The following is a 20,470-nucleotide window of genomic DNA, read 5'->3' on the forward strand; positions in this document are numbered from 1 at the left end:
ATCAACCTTTTGCTGGTGGCATCTGACTCAGATAATCAAAATGAACATCGTTGGTCCACACTGCTTTGGTTGGTTTTCAAGCAGAACTCGTCATCAGCATGGACGCATGTCCTCCTGAATGTTGGTTGAAGCATCAAGGGCAATATGAATCTTCAGCACATCTTGCGATGCCAGCTACAACAGTGTGATGCAAACGCCTGTTCTCACTTTCAGGTGACATTGTAAACAAGAAGCGGGCAACATTATCTTCTGCAAATGTAAATAAACTTGTTTGACTGAGCAAGGACTGATTGGACTTGTAGGCTCTAAAGTTTTACATTATTTTATTTTTGAATGCAGGGGTTTTTGTACATAATTCTACATTTGTAAGTTCAACTTTCATGATAAAGAGATTGCTCTACAATATTTGTACTAGGTAAACTGAAAAATACTTTATTTTGTTTTTTACAGTGCAAATATTTGTAATAAAAATATAAACATCTCTGTACACTTTGTAGCCTGTGTTGTAATTGAAATCAATACATTTGAAACAGTAGAAAACATCCAAAAATATTTAAATAAATGGTAATCTATTAACAGCGGAATTAATCACTATTAATTTTTTTAATTGCTTTGAGAGCCCTAAATTTTGCGAATAACCTTTGTTTATTATTTAGCTAGATGTATAAAGGGTTAGTTCGTGTTAATGACATAATAGCATTTTTTTATGCCATGCTGCTCCTAAATTATTCATGAGTCATTTTATCACCATTCACCCGGTTTTCTGTTATTCTATCTCTAAAATAGGCTAGTACAAGATACTTAAGAGAAAGCTGTGTGTGACGGGTTCAGTCACAGAGACCCCCTTGGGACTGTCACCTGATGTGCTGAAATTAGCTGTGAGCCCATTTTCCCTGATGGCTTGGGACTTCAGAACCTTGCCTTGTTGAGCCAGACACTGTCGTTTGTTGCAACACAGACATAGTCTGGTGCATGCCCCCAAAGCTGCAGACTTTAACCGAAAACTGTTCTCAACACGTCAGTTATCTCCAGCACCCAGTTCCCAATGGGATCCAAATCCCAAATAAATCCGTTTTTACTCTGTATAAAGCTTATACAGGGTAAACTCAAACCGTCTGCCCTCTATAAGACTGATAGAGAGATATGCACAGCTGTTTGCTCCCCCAGGTCTTAATCACTTACTCTGAGTTAATTAATAAACAAAAGTGATTTTATTAATTATAAAAAGTAGGAACTTAGTGGTTTTAAGTAATAACAGACAGAACAAAGTAAGTTACCAAGCAAAATAAAACAAAACAGAAGTCTAAGCCTAATACATTTAAGAAACTGAACAGAGGTAAATCTCACCCTCAGAGAATGTTCCAATAAGCTTCTTTCACAGACTAGACCTCTTCTTAGTCTGGGCCCAATCCTTTCCCTGCTACAGTTCTTGTTAGTTCCAGCTCAGGAGGTAACTAGGGGATTTCTCATGACTGGCAGTCCTTTGTTTTGTTCCACCCCCTTTTATATCTTTGGCAGAAGGCAGGAATCTTTTGTCGCTCTGGGTCCCCACCCCTCTTTCTAAATGGAAAGCACTAGGTTTAAGATGGATTCCAGTACCAGGTGACATGGTCACATATCCTGTGAGACCCCAAGCCTCCATTCTTCCTGGTCTGACTCACAAGAAGGCTTGCACATAAACAGAGCCATTTACAACCAATTGTCCTAGTCAATGGGAGCCATCTAGGTTCCAAGCCACCATTAATGGCCCACACTTTGCATAATTCCGATAGGACTTCAGAATATTACTTCATATTTCTAGCTTTAGATACAAGAATGATACATACAAATAGGATGAACACACTCAGTACATTATAAGCTTTGTAATGATACCTGACAAGAGACCTTTTGCATGAAGTATATTCTAGTTTCATTATATTCACACATTAGCATATTTCCGTAAAACATATGGAGCGCAACATCACAGAATAAATCCCACTCAATGGATAATATGGCAGTAACATGCTTCCAAGCACGAAGCAACAGGAAGTTCATGTCCTGTAGAATGTCCTTTACGTGTCTTATTTTTTTAAGTCTTAGCTTGACTGTGACTGCAAATGATGGAGTACTTTTTTATAAATCCTACCAAGCAATTTGTTTCAATAATATATTGTGGAGGTGAATTCTACAGGTTAATTTATTTGTTTTACATGCTACCATATAATTTCATTGTGTCTCTTTTTATTTCTATTTCACAAAGAGGGATCATAGGAGCACCCACCTGGCCTTCGCTATATTATCAGTTATTTTACATATGTTGGAAATATCACCTCCTCTTCATCTTTTCTCTAAGCTAGACATCAGCCATACTATCAGAGGCTCTTTCACTTGCACATCTACCAATGTGATATATGCCATCATGTGCCAGCAATGCCCCTCTGCCATGTACATTGGGCAAACTGGACAGTCTCTACGTAAAAGAATAAATGGACACAAATCAGATGTCAAGAATTATAATTCTCTCTGGTCACTCGATTTCTGATCTCAAAGTGACTATCCTTCAACAAAAAAACTTGGAAAAAAAAGACTCCAACGAGAGACTGCTGAATTGGAATTAATTTGCAAATTGGATACAATTAACTTAGGCTTGAATAGAGACTGGGAATGGTTGATTCATTATAAAAAGTAACCTATTTCCCCTTGTTTATTCCTTCTCCCCCACTGTTCCTCAGACCTTCTTGTTAAACCCTGGATTTGTGCTGGAAATAGCCCACCTTGATTATCATACACATTGTAAGGAGAGTGATCACTTTAGATAGCTATTACCAGCGGGAGAGTGGGGTGGGGGGAAAGAAAACCTTTTGTAGTGATAAACACCCATTTTTTCATGGTCTGTGTGTATAAAAACCATCTTCTGTATTTTCTACAGTATGCATCCGATGAAGTGAGCTGTAGCTCACGAAAACTTATGCTCAAATAAATTGGTTAATCTCTAAGGTGCCACAAGTACTCCTTTTCTTTTTGCGAATACAGACTAACAGGGCTGTTACTCTGAAACCTTCTCAAGTCTCTCCTCTTCCAGGCACCTTATAACTTTCCTTGCCCTTGTCTGGGCCTTTTCTTTGTCATCTATTTCTGAGATGGACATACTATTCAAAGCCAGAGCATGCCCTCAGCATATACAATTATATTCAAGTACTTACACAACAGTATTTCTCTGTATCTTACTGCAACCTAATCGCTTGTACGCTTGTTTTGCCCAGTGTCCACACTGATATGGAAGTCTTTTGCTTGAGCGTCTACAGAATTTTACGAAAAGGAGTACTTGTGGCACCTTAGAGACTAACAAATTTATTTGAGCATAAGCTTTCCTGACCTACAGCTCACTTCATGGGATGCATTCAGTGAAAATACAGTAGACTCCAGCCTCATGTAAGAGTAGCCCAGGGCTGACTCTGGCTGGCGTGTTCCCCTCCCGCGGGGATCAGCCTGGCGCTGCAAGGAGCGCTCACCCCGCCGCTTAGCGACTCCAAGACACGCCTGTACGCGGGCGGCCAAGGGGACGGAGGGGAGTTTTCCTGAAGTTACGAGGGGGATTTGTCGGCGTCTCGCTGAGCAGTCGCAGCAGCCCCCTGGGGGCAGCTGGGCGAGGCTCTCAGGCGCTGCCTCACAACACCCGCGTCTGTGCAGGGAAGCGCCCCAAGCCCCGGATACGCGATGACAAGAGCCCGGGTAGGCAGCGGCTCTTGCAGTTGGCCGGGTGGGTGACAGACTCTCCCCCGGGCCGTCAGCGGGGGCTCGGGCAGCTCCCTGCCGTGCTGCAGGAGCTGCGCGGGGCCTCAGCGAGCAGAGCAGCAGCCCGAAGTTTGTCCTCCTCTCCAGAAGACACAGCCCCACCGCGGCCACTCTGCGGCTCTACCTGCCCACGTATCGCGGGACTTGTGCGCACCGCTCCCGCCAGCCGCGGGAGCCGATTGGGTGCCCGCCCGCATAGCCCTTAGGGCGGTGGGGGCTAGTGACGTAGCGGCCCCAGCCCAGTGCAACCCCCACGGCTGCCGCTGTCGGGGCGAGCTAGCGAGGGGGGGGACTGGAGGCGTTCGCAACGCCGGCACGCGCGGGGGGAGGGAGCTGGTGACGTAAAGGTGCCAGCCCCCGGCTGCTGCGATAGGCGCAGCGGGGCGGGGGCGTGGCTGAGCCGGAGCCGCCGCCGCCGCCGCCGCGGTGGCTCAGCCAGAGGTGACAGTGCGCCAGGCGCGCTCCCCTCACCTCTCCTGACTCGCGCGCCTGCCGCCCGCCGCGGCTGCGAGATGGAGACGCCCCTGGTGGATGAGGAGAGGCCGGAGCGGGGCTCGGCCCCGGGGGGCGTGTGAAATCCTCGCTCCCCGCCGAGCGGAGTCCAGGTGAGTCCTGGCGCCAGCGCGGGGCGCGCCCGCTCAGCCGGCTGCGGGAGGGCGCCCTGCAGCCGCGGTGCGGTGAGTCGAGGGCTGCCCCGGCGGCTCTGGAGCGGTGCGGGTGCTCCCAACTTTCTGCGGGGGTTGCCGTCCGGCTGGGCGCCCCGGGCTGCGCGAGGAAGCTGCCGGGGCCGTCGCTCCTGGCGGAGGCTGAACTGGAGCTACAGGGCGGTTTGCGGAGCCTCAAAAGCGAAGCGGCGGCGGCGGCAGCAGCAGCAACTTTCTCACGGGTTTGTGCTGCCTGGCCGGGGGAGGAAGGTGGCAGCGCCGAGCGGTGCTTCGAGGCTGCCTGGAGGGCTGGATCGGCGCGTCCCCGTCCGCCCGGCGGGACATGGCAGAGGGCATCTTCTTTCCTCGGTGCACGGCGGGCTGCGCTGTCTGGCAGCGGGCGGAGAAAGTCTTCCCGCGACTGCTCAGGGAGGTGCGCCGCTGCCTGACAAGCAGATGGGGCATCTTCCTTCCCAGCCACGCTCAGCACCACTGTAGGGGATGGGTTGTGGGTCGGGGAGAGTTGCAGCCTAGGAAGGGGATTGAGGTGTGGAATTAGGCATCTTTATCCTCGGGGACATTGATTACCCTGCCTGGCAGAGAGAGGGGGCGTCTTCCTTGCTTAGCTCCTTGATGCACTAAGTATTGCTGATGGGATTGGGGTTTTAGGTCTCTGCATGCCGCTGAAATCTGCTCCTTGGCTGTAGTAGTTGGTGGGCTATAGAGAAGGATGGGTAGGTGGAAGAGGGGGCTCAGGAGAGACTTGTTCGCTTGTATCTTCACTGAGATGCTGGTGCTGTGGAGGAATCTCAGACTCCAGAGAGACCCTGACCTGAGTCTTCTGATTATGATAATTATTGCAGTTATTTGCTGAACAAAACAAATACATGGCAAAAAAAGATGCAGAAACTCAGAAGTGGATTGTTGCCCTTGTATACCTACTTTCTGTCACCTTTTATTTTTCTGTGTTCAACTTTCAGTCTTTTAAATATTTAATGTAAAGACATGTCTGCCTTTTTGCTGTTTGCCATGCAGCAGTTGTACAGTATGGGGCTGAAACTCAAACAACTTGGGCAGATTTCCTGCTGTGTGGAAATAGAAGGGTGAGAGTGCGATTAGAAGTCAGTCAGGAAACAAACTTGTATGTAAGATATCCTAGAAATCATTTAAATATAGGGCTGAGGGGAGGGATCTTGAGAGGTCATCTAGTCCATCCGCACATACTGAGGCAAGAACAAGTATACCTAGATAGGTGTTTGTCTAACGTATTCTTAAAAACCTCCGATGATGGGGATTCCACAATCTCACTTCAATGCTTCACTATCCTTGTAGTTAGAAGGCTTTTCCTAGTATGCAATCTTGCTGCAGATTATGTCAATTATTTCTTGCCCTGCCTTCAGTGAACATGGAGAACACTGATCACTGTCATCTTATTAACAGCTCTTAACATATTTGAAGAGTATCAGGTCCTCCCTCAGCTATCTTTTCTCAAGACTAAACATGCCCAGATCTCTTACCCTTTCCTATTAGGTCAAGTTTTCTAAATCTTTCATAATTTTTGTGCTCTATTCTGGACTCTCTCCAGTTTGTCTACATCTTTCTTAAAGGGTGCAGCCCAAAACTGGACACAGAACTCCAGCTGAGGCCTCACCAATGCCAAGTAGAGCGAATAGTTGTTTTCCAGGGCTTACATATGACATTCCTGATAATATACCCCAAAAAGATATTTGCCTTTTTTCACAACTGTATCATATTGTTGACTCATTCAATTTGTGATCCACTGTAATCCCTGGATCCTCTTCTGCAGTACTGTCTAGTCAGTTATTCCCCATTTTATAGTTGTGCATTTGATTTTTTTCCTTACTAAGTGTAGCTTTGCGCTTGTGGTCATTGAATTTCCTCTTGTTGATTTCAGATAAATTATCCAGTTTATTAAGGTCATTTTGAATTCTAATCCTGTCCTCCAAAATGCTTGCAGCAACCTCTCCAACTTGGTATCATCCACAAATTTTATAAGCATACTCTCTGCTCCCCAGGAAGACCCCTGTGGGACCCCATTAGATAAGTCCTCCAGTTTGACAATTAACTATGATAATTACTCTTTGCATACGATTTTTCAATCGTTGTACACCCACTGTATAGTAGTTTCATTTAGACATTTCCCTAGTTTTCTTATGAGACGATCATGTTGGATTATGCCTTACTGCAAAGCATTACTAAAATCAAGATATATCACAACTACTGTTTTCCCACAATGAACTAGGCCAGTAACTCTGTCAAAGAAGGCAATTAGGATGGTTTGGCATGATTTGTTCTTGACAAATCAATGTTGGCTATTCCTTAACCCTATTATCCTCTAGGTGTTTAGAAATTGGTTTGAACAAATTATTAAACAGTATCTTTCCAGAAATTGAAGTTAGGCTGACTGATCTGTAATTCCCTGTATCTTCCTTTGTCCCCTTTTTGTACATTGTACTAAGTTTTCCCTTTGTTAGTCATCTGGGGCCTGACATTTTTTCTGCCTGGGAAATAATCCTGCCCACGCTCAACTCGTTTTGAAACTCTTTATGTTGAAGCAAATATTGGACAGCACATTAATATCCTGTTTAAATTATTTTTAGTTGGACTATGTATTTGCACAAGTGCTATTTAAGTTTTCAGTAGTGGTAAACTGATACTTGTATAACTTGCCCTCAAAATATTATTGGCATCCACAGTCCTAAAGATGTTAAAAATGTAAAGCAAGTGAGATACTCCTGTGCCAAAATAGTAGACAATAAGAGACTACCTTAGTGAGTTGCTGGGAATATAGTATATGGAAAGACATTTGCAAGAGCTGATCATCTGCCATATTACCGCTGAAGGTGTAATATCTACCTCAATGGGTGTTTATCACTACAAAAAGTTTTCTCTCCCCCCACCCCACTCTCCTGCTGGTTTTGTAGTGATAAACACCTATTTTTTTCATGGTCTGTGTGTATAAAAACATCTTCTGTATTTTCCACAGTATGCATCCGATGAAGTGAGCTGTAGCTCATGAAAGTTTATGCTCCAATAAATCGGTTAGTCTCTAAGGTGCCACAAGTACTCCTTTTCTTTTTGCATTCTGATTTAGTAGTCTTTTACACTCACTTTGAATGAGTGTCAATTCCCAAACTACAGGGCAAAAGAGAATCTGGCCTCTGTATTTTCAAATCTAGGTTTTTGATTCATCACATGATAAAGTGATGAGTCAGTTGTAAAGGTCAGATATAGAATTCAGGTTCACATGCCAGCTATTCTTCCATGGATCAGGTTAAGCCTGATTTCAAGTTAACTGCATATAAATTAATTTAAATGTGTTAGAAAATTCTTATAATCAGTTTGGAGTAGTCGAGGCAGAAGCAACAGATGGAGTTGCCATTATTTCACCTTTGTTGCAGAATGAGAATGAGAATATTTGTTTGGGTGTTTCTGAATGGCTGAAAATAGTAAATGAGCAATAATTAATGAGAGTAAGGCATGATTAGAATTAAGTACTTCACAGGAAAGGAAAAGATTAGGGTCATTTAACTGCTTGGTGGCTGTTGCACTCTAAGCAAAGAGATAAGCAGAACAATTACATTTTCCATGAAATCTCTATTTTCCATTGTATTCTCAGTTAGTAGTACAACCTCATTTTAGCTCTTAATAAACCAAAAGTCTTCTCTGTCTCCAGTGCACACGAGTAGTACCATACAAACATTCTGATGCTAATGAGTTAAAACTGTTTTACTGAGACCCCTGTTTTAAGTCATGAGTCATCACTATGTGAGACTGCGCTTTAACCAGGGTCATTACTACAAGTATTTTGGTTCTTTTGTCATAAAAAACAGCTTTGAATGTTTTACTGAGCAAGTCAAAGTGTTGGGTGTGTGGTTAGAAAGAATGGACTTTAAGCCAAGCTGTTTCAAGGACTTATTTCCAGGAATGAAGACAGACCTAAGTTTGGGTCCCCTGACTGCATTCATAGGTTTATTCAGTGATTTCTTCATTGTGGCAATTTTTTTTAAAGATTAAATGAAAAACATATGGTCTATCAGCCCATCTTTCTATACAAATATGTCACTAAGAGTATGTTCCGAAAGGTGTTTCGGTAGTCATGAGAAGCTTGATTGCAACAAATAAAATAGAAATTCAAAAGGTGAGAGTTATGTTGATCGCAAATCTTAGAGGAATTGTGAGCGAGTGCATCTGAAGTTGATAGAGTAATATAACGTTACAGCAGCATATCTAATAGTTGGATAGTTAAGGTTGCCTGAGTGTTTTCATTGTAAAGAGACCCTTTTTAGTTGCTTCTACTTTTCGCAGATCATTTGGGCTGAAAATTTCCAGATCTCTTCTCTGTCCATGAGTGAATTGCTTAAAATTAGTTTGAGAAAAAACAGTTCAGCAATATCAAACACAAAGGGGAGAAGGAGGGGATAGTGGTATAGTGCATGCTGCCACCAGGGGCTTTTCTTGCAGCCACAGCCTCCTGGGAGGTAATTTAGGGGGGCGGGGGGAGGAGAGCAGTGGCCCCTCCCTCAGGGCCGCCAGCAGATTTGGGCCCTGCCCCTCTCTTCCCATGGAGACACAAAAAAGCTGGAGGAGCAGGCAGACAGTGAATTCTCCACCTGAGGCGCAGGGAGGTTAGGCTTCGTCCTTTGTGTGGCAGGCTTCAGCCACAGAGGTTTGGGCTCAGTTCCCCATCCATGTGGTGGCATGCTCTGGTCCTGAGCTCACCCCTCCCAATCACTATTGGCCCTTTGCTGCCCCCCCAGTGCCCTATCACCCCCTAACCCCCACTGCTGTCATACCCACCTCCCTGTTCAGGACTTAATTTGTCCCCAGGCTTGCCTTGACTGAGTGAGTCTGCTGTGAAAAGTGATATTTGTTTGTATGTTAATATCACTTTTCACAGAAGATTTAGTAGCTAGCAAGTCTTTAAAAAAAGCAAAGAAACAAGAAAAAAAGACAACATTCAAAGCATCTTATTGGTGTTTCTATTCTGTTTAGGTCCAGTAAAGCATAGAGACCAACTGTACATTTTTTTTATGGAGTCTGCCAAAAAAACCCCCCAACCCTACATAAATAAATTACAATGATTTGGACATGTATATGTGCATATTTATTTGTTTTCCCCAAAGTTAATTAAGTATTTTAGGAAAAAATTGTCAGAGCGGCCACCAGCAAGAGTTGGTGGCTGCACTAGGAGGCCACCAAAAATTTGTTGTGAGAACCCCTGTCTTGAGCAGTGTTTTGCAACCTTCCAGATTACTGTACTCCTTTCAAGAGTCTGATTTGTCTTCCATACCCCAAGTGTCACCTCATTTAAAAACTACTTGCTTACAAAATCGGACATAAAAATACAGAAGTGTCACAGTACACTATTACAGAAAAATGCTTACTGTTTCATTTTTACCATATAATTATAAAATAAATCAATTGGAATGTAAATATTGTACTTACATTTCAGTGTATAGTATATAGAGCAGTATAAACAAGTCTTTGTTTGAAATTTTAGTTTGTACTGACTTCACTGATGCTTTTAATATAGTCTGTTGTAAAACTAGACAAATATCTAGATGAGTTGATGTCCCCCCTGGAAGACTACTGTGTACCCTCTAGGGTACACGTGCTCCTAGTTAAGAACCACTGTTCTAGTGTAGTCTTCTTCCAAATCAGACAGAACACTGTTTTCAGGTCTATTGTAATTTGGATAGCCTTCTGAAGGTACAAAGAAGGAAACTGAAGCGGTTGTGGTAAGTATGCTAATGCATGCACTCCACCCTCAGAAGAAAGTTACTGAGTTCTTTGTCTTCTAATTTATATGGAGTGCTTATTGAAAGTAGGACAATGCTATAACTGGAATGTCTATCTGGAGCGTCGTCCTATAACCATGTAATTTTTGAGTCTCTGCTATGTCAGTTTAAGTTTCTTGGCGTGCTGGCAAAGTACTTCCTAGAAAGTATAAATAATGAAGGGGAAAGTTTTATAACTTGATTTAGGTTGGAAATTCTTTTGCCGCTTTAGGTTACGTTACTTTATTTGTAGCAGTAAATCCTATACTGTATTCTGTGTGAACCAGCCATAACAAACAAACAAACCACAATGCAAACAAACCACAAACAAGTAAACTCTACACACATTGAAAATTATGCCTCTCAATATGCTGACAAAGAAATTTAGCAACAAAGCAGCAAAATTAGGGACAACACTTAGATATAAGAAATAAAGAATAAGAAACCTTGTAAGACTATTAATGTAAGACTTTCAAGTGCTAGTCTCTTATGAGACAGTAGAATAAAAGGGGACAAATATATTTTTCTTGAAAATATGGGAGAACTAAATTTCTTCCTCTTGAAAAGCCTAAATTAATTATTGTGTTATGAATTGCTTAAATGAACAACACTAGGAAAAATAGCTCGAGGAATTAGATTTTCTGTTCGATATTGTGAGAGCTGTATATTTTTAAAGGACTTTTGTTTCTGCATGATTGCTTGAGAAATATTACTGAGGATAATAACAGGAAAGAGAGAATATACACTGTAACATTCCGGTATACTAATTTTGGAATGATGCAGTTTTGAATTTACAATAAACACAGTGGGAAAACAGCATTTTAGATCTGGTTTAAAAATAGTCTTGTATTTTCATATTCTGAAGTTACTACTATAAATTGTTTTTGATGATATCAGGGTTTCAACCTAGGTTATTTTTATTTTTATTTTTTTAAAAAAGAAAAATAACGGTCTCTTCATTAAACAGAATAACCATAATAAGCTTTTATTGTGTTGCTGTAGCTCCAACCATTTTCGGTGTGTCCTGCATGCGTAAGGAATATGATAATGTCCTTCTGTAGTAACTAAGGGCCAGATTCACACAGGTATTTAGGCTCCTAAATTCCATTGAAATCAAGGGAAGCTAGGAAACTTTCTGGATCGGGACCTCAGTGTTGGTAAGTCTTATCTTCAGTCTAAAGTTAGTAGCCAATAGTGAGAGCTGTCTTTGACTCTTCTTTTCTGAGATAAAATTATCAATTTTATATTGCTGGGATTAGGTTTATATGATCTTCTAGTGCTGAGGTTTTCCATACTGTTACGGTTTCAGTTTAAATCAGTAACAAGAGAAGTCAAATAGCTAGGCTTAAACACCTTGATTAATCAAAGATTTAGTCAAAAATTAATATAGCATAATACAGAAAGGAAGGCCAATATCTTGACAACCAGTCTGGGAGGCAGCAGTGCAGTTGTTCAGCTGTCTCAAAATTTGAGGTTCACTTTATTTCTATGTATACTAAAATTGTTTAAAACCGATAAGGGTTTCACCATTTCTTTGTATTGCTTCAGACCTAACATATTATTCTTATCTATTGTCTTTGTGTTTTGGGAAGCCTTTTTTTCTAGGCTGACACAGACTCTGCAGTAAACAGCTTCCTATTTTGGTTTGACCATAGCATTCCAAAAGTCAGCAAAACTTTAGAAACATCCTGCACCAGCTATAAGTATGTTAGCTAAGCATCAACAGAATTGTTTTTGTTCTTTTTCTCTGGAATTTTTCTATACCTAATGTTGAGTTTACAGTACTTCACATCTCACCTTTTGTACCTGAGGGACTTTCTCTTATTTAGCTCCATATTTCTGCAAGACATATTTGTAGTAGCCAGTGTGATAGGGTCAGGCCAGATGGCTACAGGAGAGTGATAGAAGGCAGATATATTAGCCCCAGATTAAGCAGGTCCCTTTTCCCCAAGTAATGTAATGGGCTGTTCCAGAACAATCAGGAACTTGCTGGAACCAATTAAGGCAGGCAGGTAGGTTAATTAGGATGCCTGGATCCAATTAAGATGCTGCTAGAACCAGTAAAGACAGGCAGGCTGTCAAGGTTCCTTCCCCGCTCTGAACTCTCGGGTACAGATGTGGGGACCCCTAAGCTTATTTTTATCAGCTTAGGTTAAAACTTCCCCAAGGTACAAACTATTTTACCTTTTTTCCTTGGACTTTATTGCTGCCATCACCAAGCGTCTAACAAATATATAACTGGGAAAGAGCCCGCTTGGAAACATCTCCCCCCCGCCCCAAATCCTCCCAAACCCTACACCCCATTTCCTGGGGAAGGCTTGAAAAAAATCCTCACCAATTTGCATAGGTGAACACAGACCCAAACCCTTGGATCTTAAGAACAAGGAAAAAGCAATCGGGTTCTTAAAAAGAATTTTAATTGAAGAAAAAGTAAAAGAATCACCTCTGTAAAATCAGGATGGTAAATACCTTACAGGGTAATCCGATTCAAAACATAGAGAATCCCTGTAGGCAAAACCTTAAGTTACAAAAAGACACAAAAACAGGAATATACATTCCGTTCAGCACAACTTATTTTATCAGCTGTTTAAACAAAACAGACTCTAACCCATATCTAATTAGATTGCTTATTAGCCCTTTACAGGAGTTCTAACCTCCATTCCTGCTCTGGTCCCAGCAAAAGCAACACATAGAGAGAACCTTTGTTTCCTTCCCCCACCTCTCCAGTTTTGAAAGTGTCTTGTCTCTTCACTGGTCATTTTGGTCAGGTGCCAGCGAGGTTATCCTAGCTTCTTAACCCTTTACAGGTGAAAGGGTTTTTCCTCTGGCCGGGAGGGATTTAAAGGAGTTTACCCTTCCTTTATATTTATGACACAGGCTAATCAGGGCACCTGGTTTAAAAAGGACCTCACTTCAGTCAGTAAAGGGTGTGCAAGGACCTGAGAGGGCTGGAGGACTGAGGTGTACAAACGCTATCTGGCATCAGGAAGAAGGTCCTGTGGTGAGGATAAAGAAGGTGTTGGGAGGAAGCCATGGGGAAGTAGCCCAGAAAGTTGTAGCTGTCACACAGCTGTTAAAGAAACACTGTAGACAGCTGTGATCCACGGGGTCCTGGGCTGGAACCTGGAGTAGAGGGCGGGCCTGGGTTTCCCGCCATCCCTCTTCCCTGCTACTGGATATAAGAGGAGTTGACCTGGACTGTGGGTCCCACCAGAGGGGAAGGATCAGCAGAGACTGAGGGGATCAGAGACTAGGTGGATCAGCAGACACTGAGGGGATTGTTCTCCTTCCTTTTCCCCTTGCTGGCCAGTGATGAGGTTAGCTGAGTGAACGGCAGGTTTGAGCCACTAGCAAAAGTGGCCAAACTGAGGGCTACTGTGAATCTCTGAGGGAAGCAAATCCGCCAATAAGTGCAGGACCCATCAAGGCAGAGGAGGAACTTTGTCACACCAGGTATAGTAGCATACCTTAAGGCTGGTGGCCTGAATGTATTTCTTAAGACCTGTTGTGTGATACTGCAGGAGAATAGAAGAATCTTGCGAAAGTTACAGCATCTAACTGTAGTTCAGTTTTAGAATGATACAATTTAGCATGAATATAAAGTATTCTAAATGTAATGTATTATACTTTACTGTTAACTGCTTTCTTATTTTGGGTACATAATGTCTCACTTTTAAACACACTTATAGTTACAACAGTGAACACTTACATTACGTGATTAATAGTGATATGGGGATGCATATATTTTCTGGTAGATAGCAAATAACAATTTATCTTTCTGGTTAATAATTCTGTTTCTGAAAGCTGTTTCTCCAATATATTCTGTTTACAAGAGTCAGCTCCACAAACCTTGATAAAGTCCATTCTTTATTTGGTAACTGTTCCTATAGCGTTTAGCAGTGTACAGTAAAAGCTGTTTTATCTGGCCCTTCACCAACCGGAAAACTCTATAAACCTACATTTCTGATCTTCATTTAAATTCTGGTTTATAGTCCAGTTGGCACAGGGCTGGCAGGGGTTTGGGCGCCAGAGGGGGCGCAGGCTCTGGGAGGTAGTTTGGGTGCAGGAGGGGGCTTGGAGCAGTGGGTTGGGGTGCAGGAGGGGGTGCGGGTTGCCGGATCTGTGGGCTACTCACCTTGGATGGCTCCCTGCAAGCGGCAACCTGTCCCGGCTGCTCCTAGGCAGAGATGCGGCAGGTGGCACTATGCCCTGTCCCCGCCGCTCCCTGAGCACTAGCTCTGCAGCTGCCATTGGCTGGGAACCACGGCCAATGGGGGAGGCAGGGTCTGTGGGCAGAGGCAGTGTGCAGAGCTGCCTGCCGCGCCTCCGCCTAGGAGAAGCTGGGACAGGTTGCCGCTTGCGGCGAGCCATCCATGGTGAGTGTTCCCCAGATCTGGCACCCCACAGCCCCATCCTGCTCCCCAACCTGCTGCCCCCCTGCACCCAAACTCCCTTCCTCTTTCTTAACCGGCATTTTTCACTTACTGGCACCCTCCATTTCCCCCAACATCTTGGATAAAACAGCTTTTACTGTACCTAACTAAACCTTTGCAAGCAGTGATTCTCTCTCTCCCCTCCCCACCCCCCTTTTGCCTTTGGTCAGGCTGCAGAGTAACACGGGGCTTTGGTTTAGTTTGGTCAACAACACTATATCACCTATACATGCCTTCAGCCCACCAATCGAGTATCTCAGTTTCTTGTCCATGGTCTTGTCTGATTGGCTTCAGCAGGAATTGAGTTCCTCCTGGCCTATGTAGCTGGTTACAAGAGGCCACGGAGCCTCCAATAGGATGGTGTGTGTCTTACAGGAAGTAGCCATGGGATACTGTCATGGAAGCTTGGAGGTGGTGGAACCTGGCTGCACATGGAAACAGTTACTTGATATATAAGGCTCTGTGTAGCCTGCCCTGTTCAGGTGGCACAAGCCCTCCAACTATTTATTTAAAAAAAGTTGGATTTGTAATAACTATATTTTCACCTCTGAATACAACCATTTGTCACTTTCTGTTTATCAGTGGGCTTATTATGAAAAGAGCATTTGACATATGCTGTTCAGTGTTGCTGTAATATCTTATGAGTGTGTAATTTGGTGGCTTTTGACCAGATTTCAGTCACAGTAAGTGCGCAGTCTCAAAATATGAAAATGTGACTCTCAGAAACAATCTACAAAAGAAAAGATGGACAGTGTAGGTAATGAATGCAATATAGTCTAGTGTAGCAACAGCAAGAAGTGCTATTGCCAACCCATCAACAGGCCACTTGTGACCTTTATATCAATTCAGCTTACAGGTTCAATTTTTAAAAACTTTGTTACATAGGGAATATGCCGATAAGCATTTTGTGCATACAAAAGAAGACAAACTGCTACATCTACTTACAGGTTATTAGTTTTTAGTTATAGTGCATGCAGAATAATGGGATGGCACAGCTGGGGTTGTGCGCAGGTTGGCTAGTTTCACAACATTGTGGAACTTTATAGCATCTGTGCTATTGAATACTGTAAAGTAACACAATTGTAAAAGTTAGGGGAGAAATCCTTTGGTACACAGTTGATAAGTCTGCTCTACATTCTCACTTCAGTATTTGTCCCCTGGCTTTCCCGTAGGTCATTATCTGAATAGCTGGCTGCTACTGCATCATTTTATCCTTGTTTGGATGGGCAGTGCACATGGGGTTCTGGCCTGAATCTGTCAAGCAATCAACTTTGTGTGTGTGTGTGTGTGTGTGTGTATATGTTATTCTAATACACCTTTGCAGAACATTGAGACAGCACCAGTAATCTGGAGGAAAAAGGGAAGACATCACTTCTGCAAGGCACACTGTTAATTGACTGTGACAAGGTAAAGTGGCATCTTTGGCAAGAATCTCTTAACCCTTTTTATCACGTGGCTGGGCAGGGTAAAGGAAGAGGAGGCAGGGTTCAGGGGAAGGATGTATCCTGCTTCCCACTGTCTGGTTAAAGCCATGAAAAAGCCTCTGGAGGTTGACTAGTATTTTTTTTTGATTGAATTGTTTTATTTTTCATTGTTTGTCCTTTATAAGAAACAATACACTGTGCCCTGAAGAAAAAAAGGCCTTAAAAAGGACTTGGGTGTGGAGTTTGTGTCCTTTCCCTGGCTGGTGAAATAGCTCGCCCTCTCACGAAGGCTAGAAGTCTCAAGGTGGACCCAGACTAAAGGTTCTGTATTTGAGTAGAGGCTGAGCAAAACTCCATATCCAAACATGCCTTTATTTTAGGATCCAAATTTTGTAAATGGCCTTTCTTTTTGTAATGGGCTGAGCCAAACCCCTGGATTTAGACACCTCCTAACTTTGTGATTTTTGAGCCCATCTGTTACAATCTTTTAACTTAGTAAAACTAAGTATTGCTTCTCTGTGGTATAAATTATGACTCTTCAGAGTCAGGAGAGGACCTCTGTCGTAACCATACAACTAAGGGTAGCCTAGAATTCCTTCTTACCTGTAAGGGGTTAAAAAGCTCAAATAACCTGGTTGGCACCTGACCAAAAGGACCAATGGGGAAAGAAGATACTTTCAAATCTTGCGGGGGAAGGCTTTGTTTGTGTGTTCTCTGGGGAAGCAGAGAAGCATCAGGTCAGAAAACTTCTTCTCCTAAAATCATCCTAAAATGAGTCTCAATATTGCAAAAAGAGTAAGTAAATAAGGGCAAGGTGCCTTAGATTATCTTTTGTTTTTAGCTTGTGAATTTTCCCTGTGTTATGAGGGAGGTTTATCCCTGTGTTGTTTTTTTTTTTTTTTTAACTTTAAAGTTTTGCCTAGAGGGGAATCCTCTGTGTTTTGAATCTGATTACCCTGTGAAGTTACCTTCCATCCTGATTTTACAGAGGTGCTTCTTTTACTTTTTTTTCTTTTATAATAAAGTTCTGTTTTTTAAGAATCTGGTTTACCTATTTGGTTGGTATATTATTCTCAAGCCTCCCCAGGAAAGGGGGTGAATGGGCTTGGGGGGATATTTTAGCAAACAGGAACTCCAAGTGGTCCTTTTCCTGAATCTTTGTCTAACTCACTTGGTGGTGGCAGCAATACCCATCCAAGGATGAGGAAGGATTTGTGCCTTGGAAGTTTTTAACTTAAGCTGCTAGAAATAAGCATAGGGGGTCTTTCATGCGGGTCCCCACATCTGTACCCTAGAGTTCAGAGTGGGGAGGGAATCCTGACAGTGTCTGAGCACCATGGAGGGAGGCTCTGTGCCTGTGTACACCTTTTGGCATTTAGGAAAATGTGCCTGGCAGCATCACTTACTACACCTTTTAAATAGCATCTAAGCTAATGTTTGCCAGTACTGTGGGGCCAGTGATGCCAATACACCCTTCTGAGGCTTGGAACACAGCTGGTAGTGTTGACTAGTCAATGTATTTCTCTCCCCAGTGCTTTAAGGCTAGATTAGGATGAATACTGGGGGAGGGAAGGAGAAGTTCTGATTGTGGGATCTATCAGAATGTGGAATAATTTTCCAAAGGCATTGATGTAAGCCTCGTCACTGGGGCCTCTAAAATTTGGTTTGGACATCACAATACAAAATATATTGTAAGTAATAGAGAGACAAGGTAGGTGAGGTAATATCTTTTATTGGACCAACTTATGCTGGTGAAAGAGACAATCTTAAAAGATATTATCTCACCCACCTTGTCTCTCTAATATTTTGGGACCAACATGGCTACAACACTGCAAATGCTGTAATGAATAGTCCTGCATTGGGAAGTAAGTTGTTTAGATGAACGCAAAGGTCTTTTCTGACTCTAATATCTGAGAGTCACAGATGTGAGTTTTAAATGAAGAATAAGTCCATTTTAAAATGTCAAGTAGAAGACTCTCAAGAGAGGAAAAAAACTAAAAAGAATTCTTAAGACACAAAATGATGACTGATTTTTAGCTAGAAATACCGAATTCTAATTTTGTTGTCTTATCAAATGTGAAAAGGCTCTGTTCTGAGCTCTTGATAGGCTGTCAGTTCCATCATAATTTGTGCAGATAATTATTCATAAATTAATAAACTACTTGTGGGAATCCAGTGATGCCTTATACTGTTTCTGATCTATTCCTAGGATATTTGCAGACTATTAAAATGTATTGAGGATTGGTTTCACAGTAACTTAAACATGTCTTAACTCTGGAATAAGAAGTCTGTATAAAACATTCTACTTTCAAAACATCACAATTTAAGAAGATAAGGTTGCGAAGTTTACTTATTAATGCCAAACGACCTAGGAAGGTTTCTGGAGTGGTGGTTTGGTTTGTGCTTCGGTAGCAAAACTGATACAGTATGAAAGACATCTGTCACATGGATTGTAGCACACTTTAAAGATACACTAAACAAAAAATTTAATTCTCACTTTCACACTGTTTATTTTAGCCTATGAGATCACCTTTTATGCTTTCATGGCTCCAATATACATATATTTTCTGTGCAGTTTTCTTGCTTCATGTTGTCTGATTGGGAATTGTCACCAATGCACTAATGTCCAAGTTAAATGCTGATGTAGAACTTGGCATAAACGGAGTCTATGTTGAGTTCCCTTTCTCCAAGCAGTATTGTGATATTCTCCATTCTGCATCTTCAGTGCATTCCACAACAGCCTTAAGTGGTTGATAGTCACATTCATTTTGTGATTCACCTGGGATATAAACTGGAAATTGCTTCTTATGACCTTGAGCTCAGGTGATTAAACTAGACTCTCAACTGCACCTTGTACAGCAGAGTTGAATGTGTAGACTTGGCTTATTTCTCATGCACTGAAGGTGCTCTGCTATGGAATTGCCTGCTCCATTCCCTTGCCATTGACCTCAAACTCTTGGGACATCATTATAAGTGTGCTCGTACAATTTATTAAACTGGCCACTTATGAGGCCAGGATCTAAAGCTGAAAACAAGGTTGTTATTGACCCTAGGTCAGTATTGGGAGGGTAGACACTAAGGCAGAGTTTTACATGGTATTTCCACTTTGTAGATTTTTATGTGTACTTTTAGTATTGAATGCTGCTCTCTGTGTGGTGTGCTTTGCTGGCATATTCTCTGTGTTGGTTTGAATACTTCACCATTACCACTTCTTAAGTTCCATCTTCATTAGCCATCTGCACCAGTTTGTGTTGAATGTTGCAACAAAATATTGCTTACAAAAAGTGTTTCTGCAGCTGTTGTGTGGACATGCTGTGTATGGCCTGTTCTTTGTAAAATGATGCAGCATGTTAACACACAACACAGATATTACCATACCAGTACCTGTGGTCTGTGGCTCTCCTGAGGCCCCAGTGGAGTGATTATGGGAAAACCTGCAAAGTATTACAAGACAGGTCTAGAGATGGCGGTGGACAGAATTGCAGTGGTGAATTGAGATAGTAGGGCTTCCAGAACTGGAAGACTATGGCCCGAGTGGCATCTTGTATTTAAAATTGTGTTAGTGCAATTTTAAAATGCAGTGTGTCCCAGCTAAATAACAAAAAGATTGGAAATAAAAGTGTTAAGGTCCTAAGAGGCATGTAATGAGTTACATTTATTTATTCACTCATCCACCTTCCTATTGCCCTGATTATATTCCTATAATCCTGAGGAACATGTATAGTTATTAATATGTACATAAAAAATCAACCAAATAGAGATCTTCTGCTCTTCCAGATGGTATTTTTTTCCCTTTTTTTTTTTGTTTTATCTGGGGTTTCTTTGGGGCGGGGGAGGGGAAGGAGGAAACAAGAGTAGGGTGTGTGCGTGTATTTGTAATTTGTTGTCTTTTGATATTATAGGGAGGCATTAGAAAATTGGTCTCTGGTAAAATGTATAGCTTTATATACTCCTATGTTGCAAAATGTATACTGTAGAGTTTACAGTTCAACATAGCTGAGTAAGTGATGGTGTTGAAATCCTGCCTTTCAGTTGTTTCTGATTGTGAAACCTTATATTATATTTGTATAGTGTTTGGTATTTTATTATGGATAGAGTAAGGATGTTGATTTAGCTGGAAGATGTTTCTACATCCAATATCCTATGGGAAAGCAAGCATACTTTATTTGCACTGGAGATATTAATGGTGCATACTTTGTTGCATTTTCTTTCTGGAGAACAGTTGAGGTAACCTTATCCAGTGTTCCTCCATTTATAAATAACTTATCACTTAAAGCTTTGCTACCATATGGTAAAGTGATATCTCCTGTTAAACCGATTTAAGATTACACTAAACCAGGAGAAATAACTGAGACGCCTTCTCTGCCTTTTAGAGGATACTCTTTTATTCTTTT

At 42.1% G+C, this 20,470-nt stretch overlaps 1 protein-coding gene across 1 annotated transcript in view; it reads left to right on the forward strand.

Annotated features, from left to right (window-relative positions):
• The first annotated feature begins 4,240 nt into the window (after positions 1-4,240).
• GALNT13 (polypeptide N-acetylgalactosaminyltransferase 13) overlaps positions 4,241-20,470 on the forward strand; it is a 345,963-nt gene continuing 329,733 nt past the window's right edge. The window contains exon 1 of the mRNA XM_077830255.1: positions 4,241-4,379. The gene's annotated coding sequence lies outside the window, so the exon portion shown is untranslated. The remainder of the gene's footprint in view (positions 4,380-20,470) is intronic.

The sequence above is a fragment of the Eretmochelys imbricata genome, chromosome 11 (genome assembly GCF_965152235.1).
Source record: "Eretmochelys imbricata isolate rEreImb1 chromosome 11, rEreImb1.hap1, whole genome shotgun sequence".
Lineage (NCBI taxonomy): Eukaryota > Metazoa > Chordata > Testudines > Cheloniidae > Eretmochelys > Eretmochelys imbricata.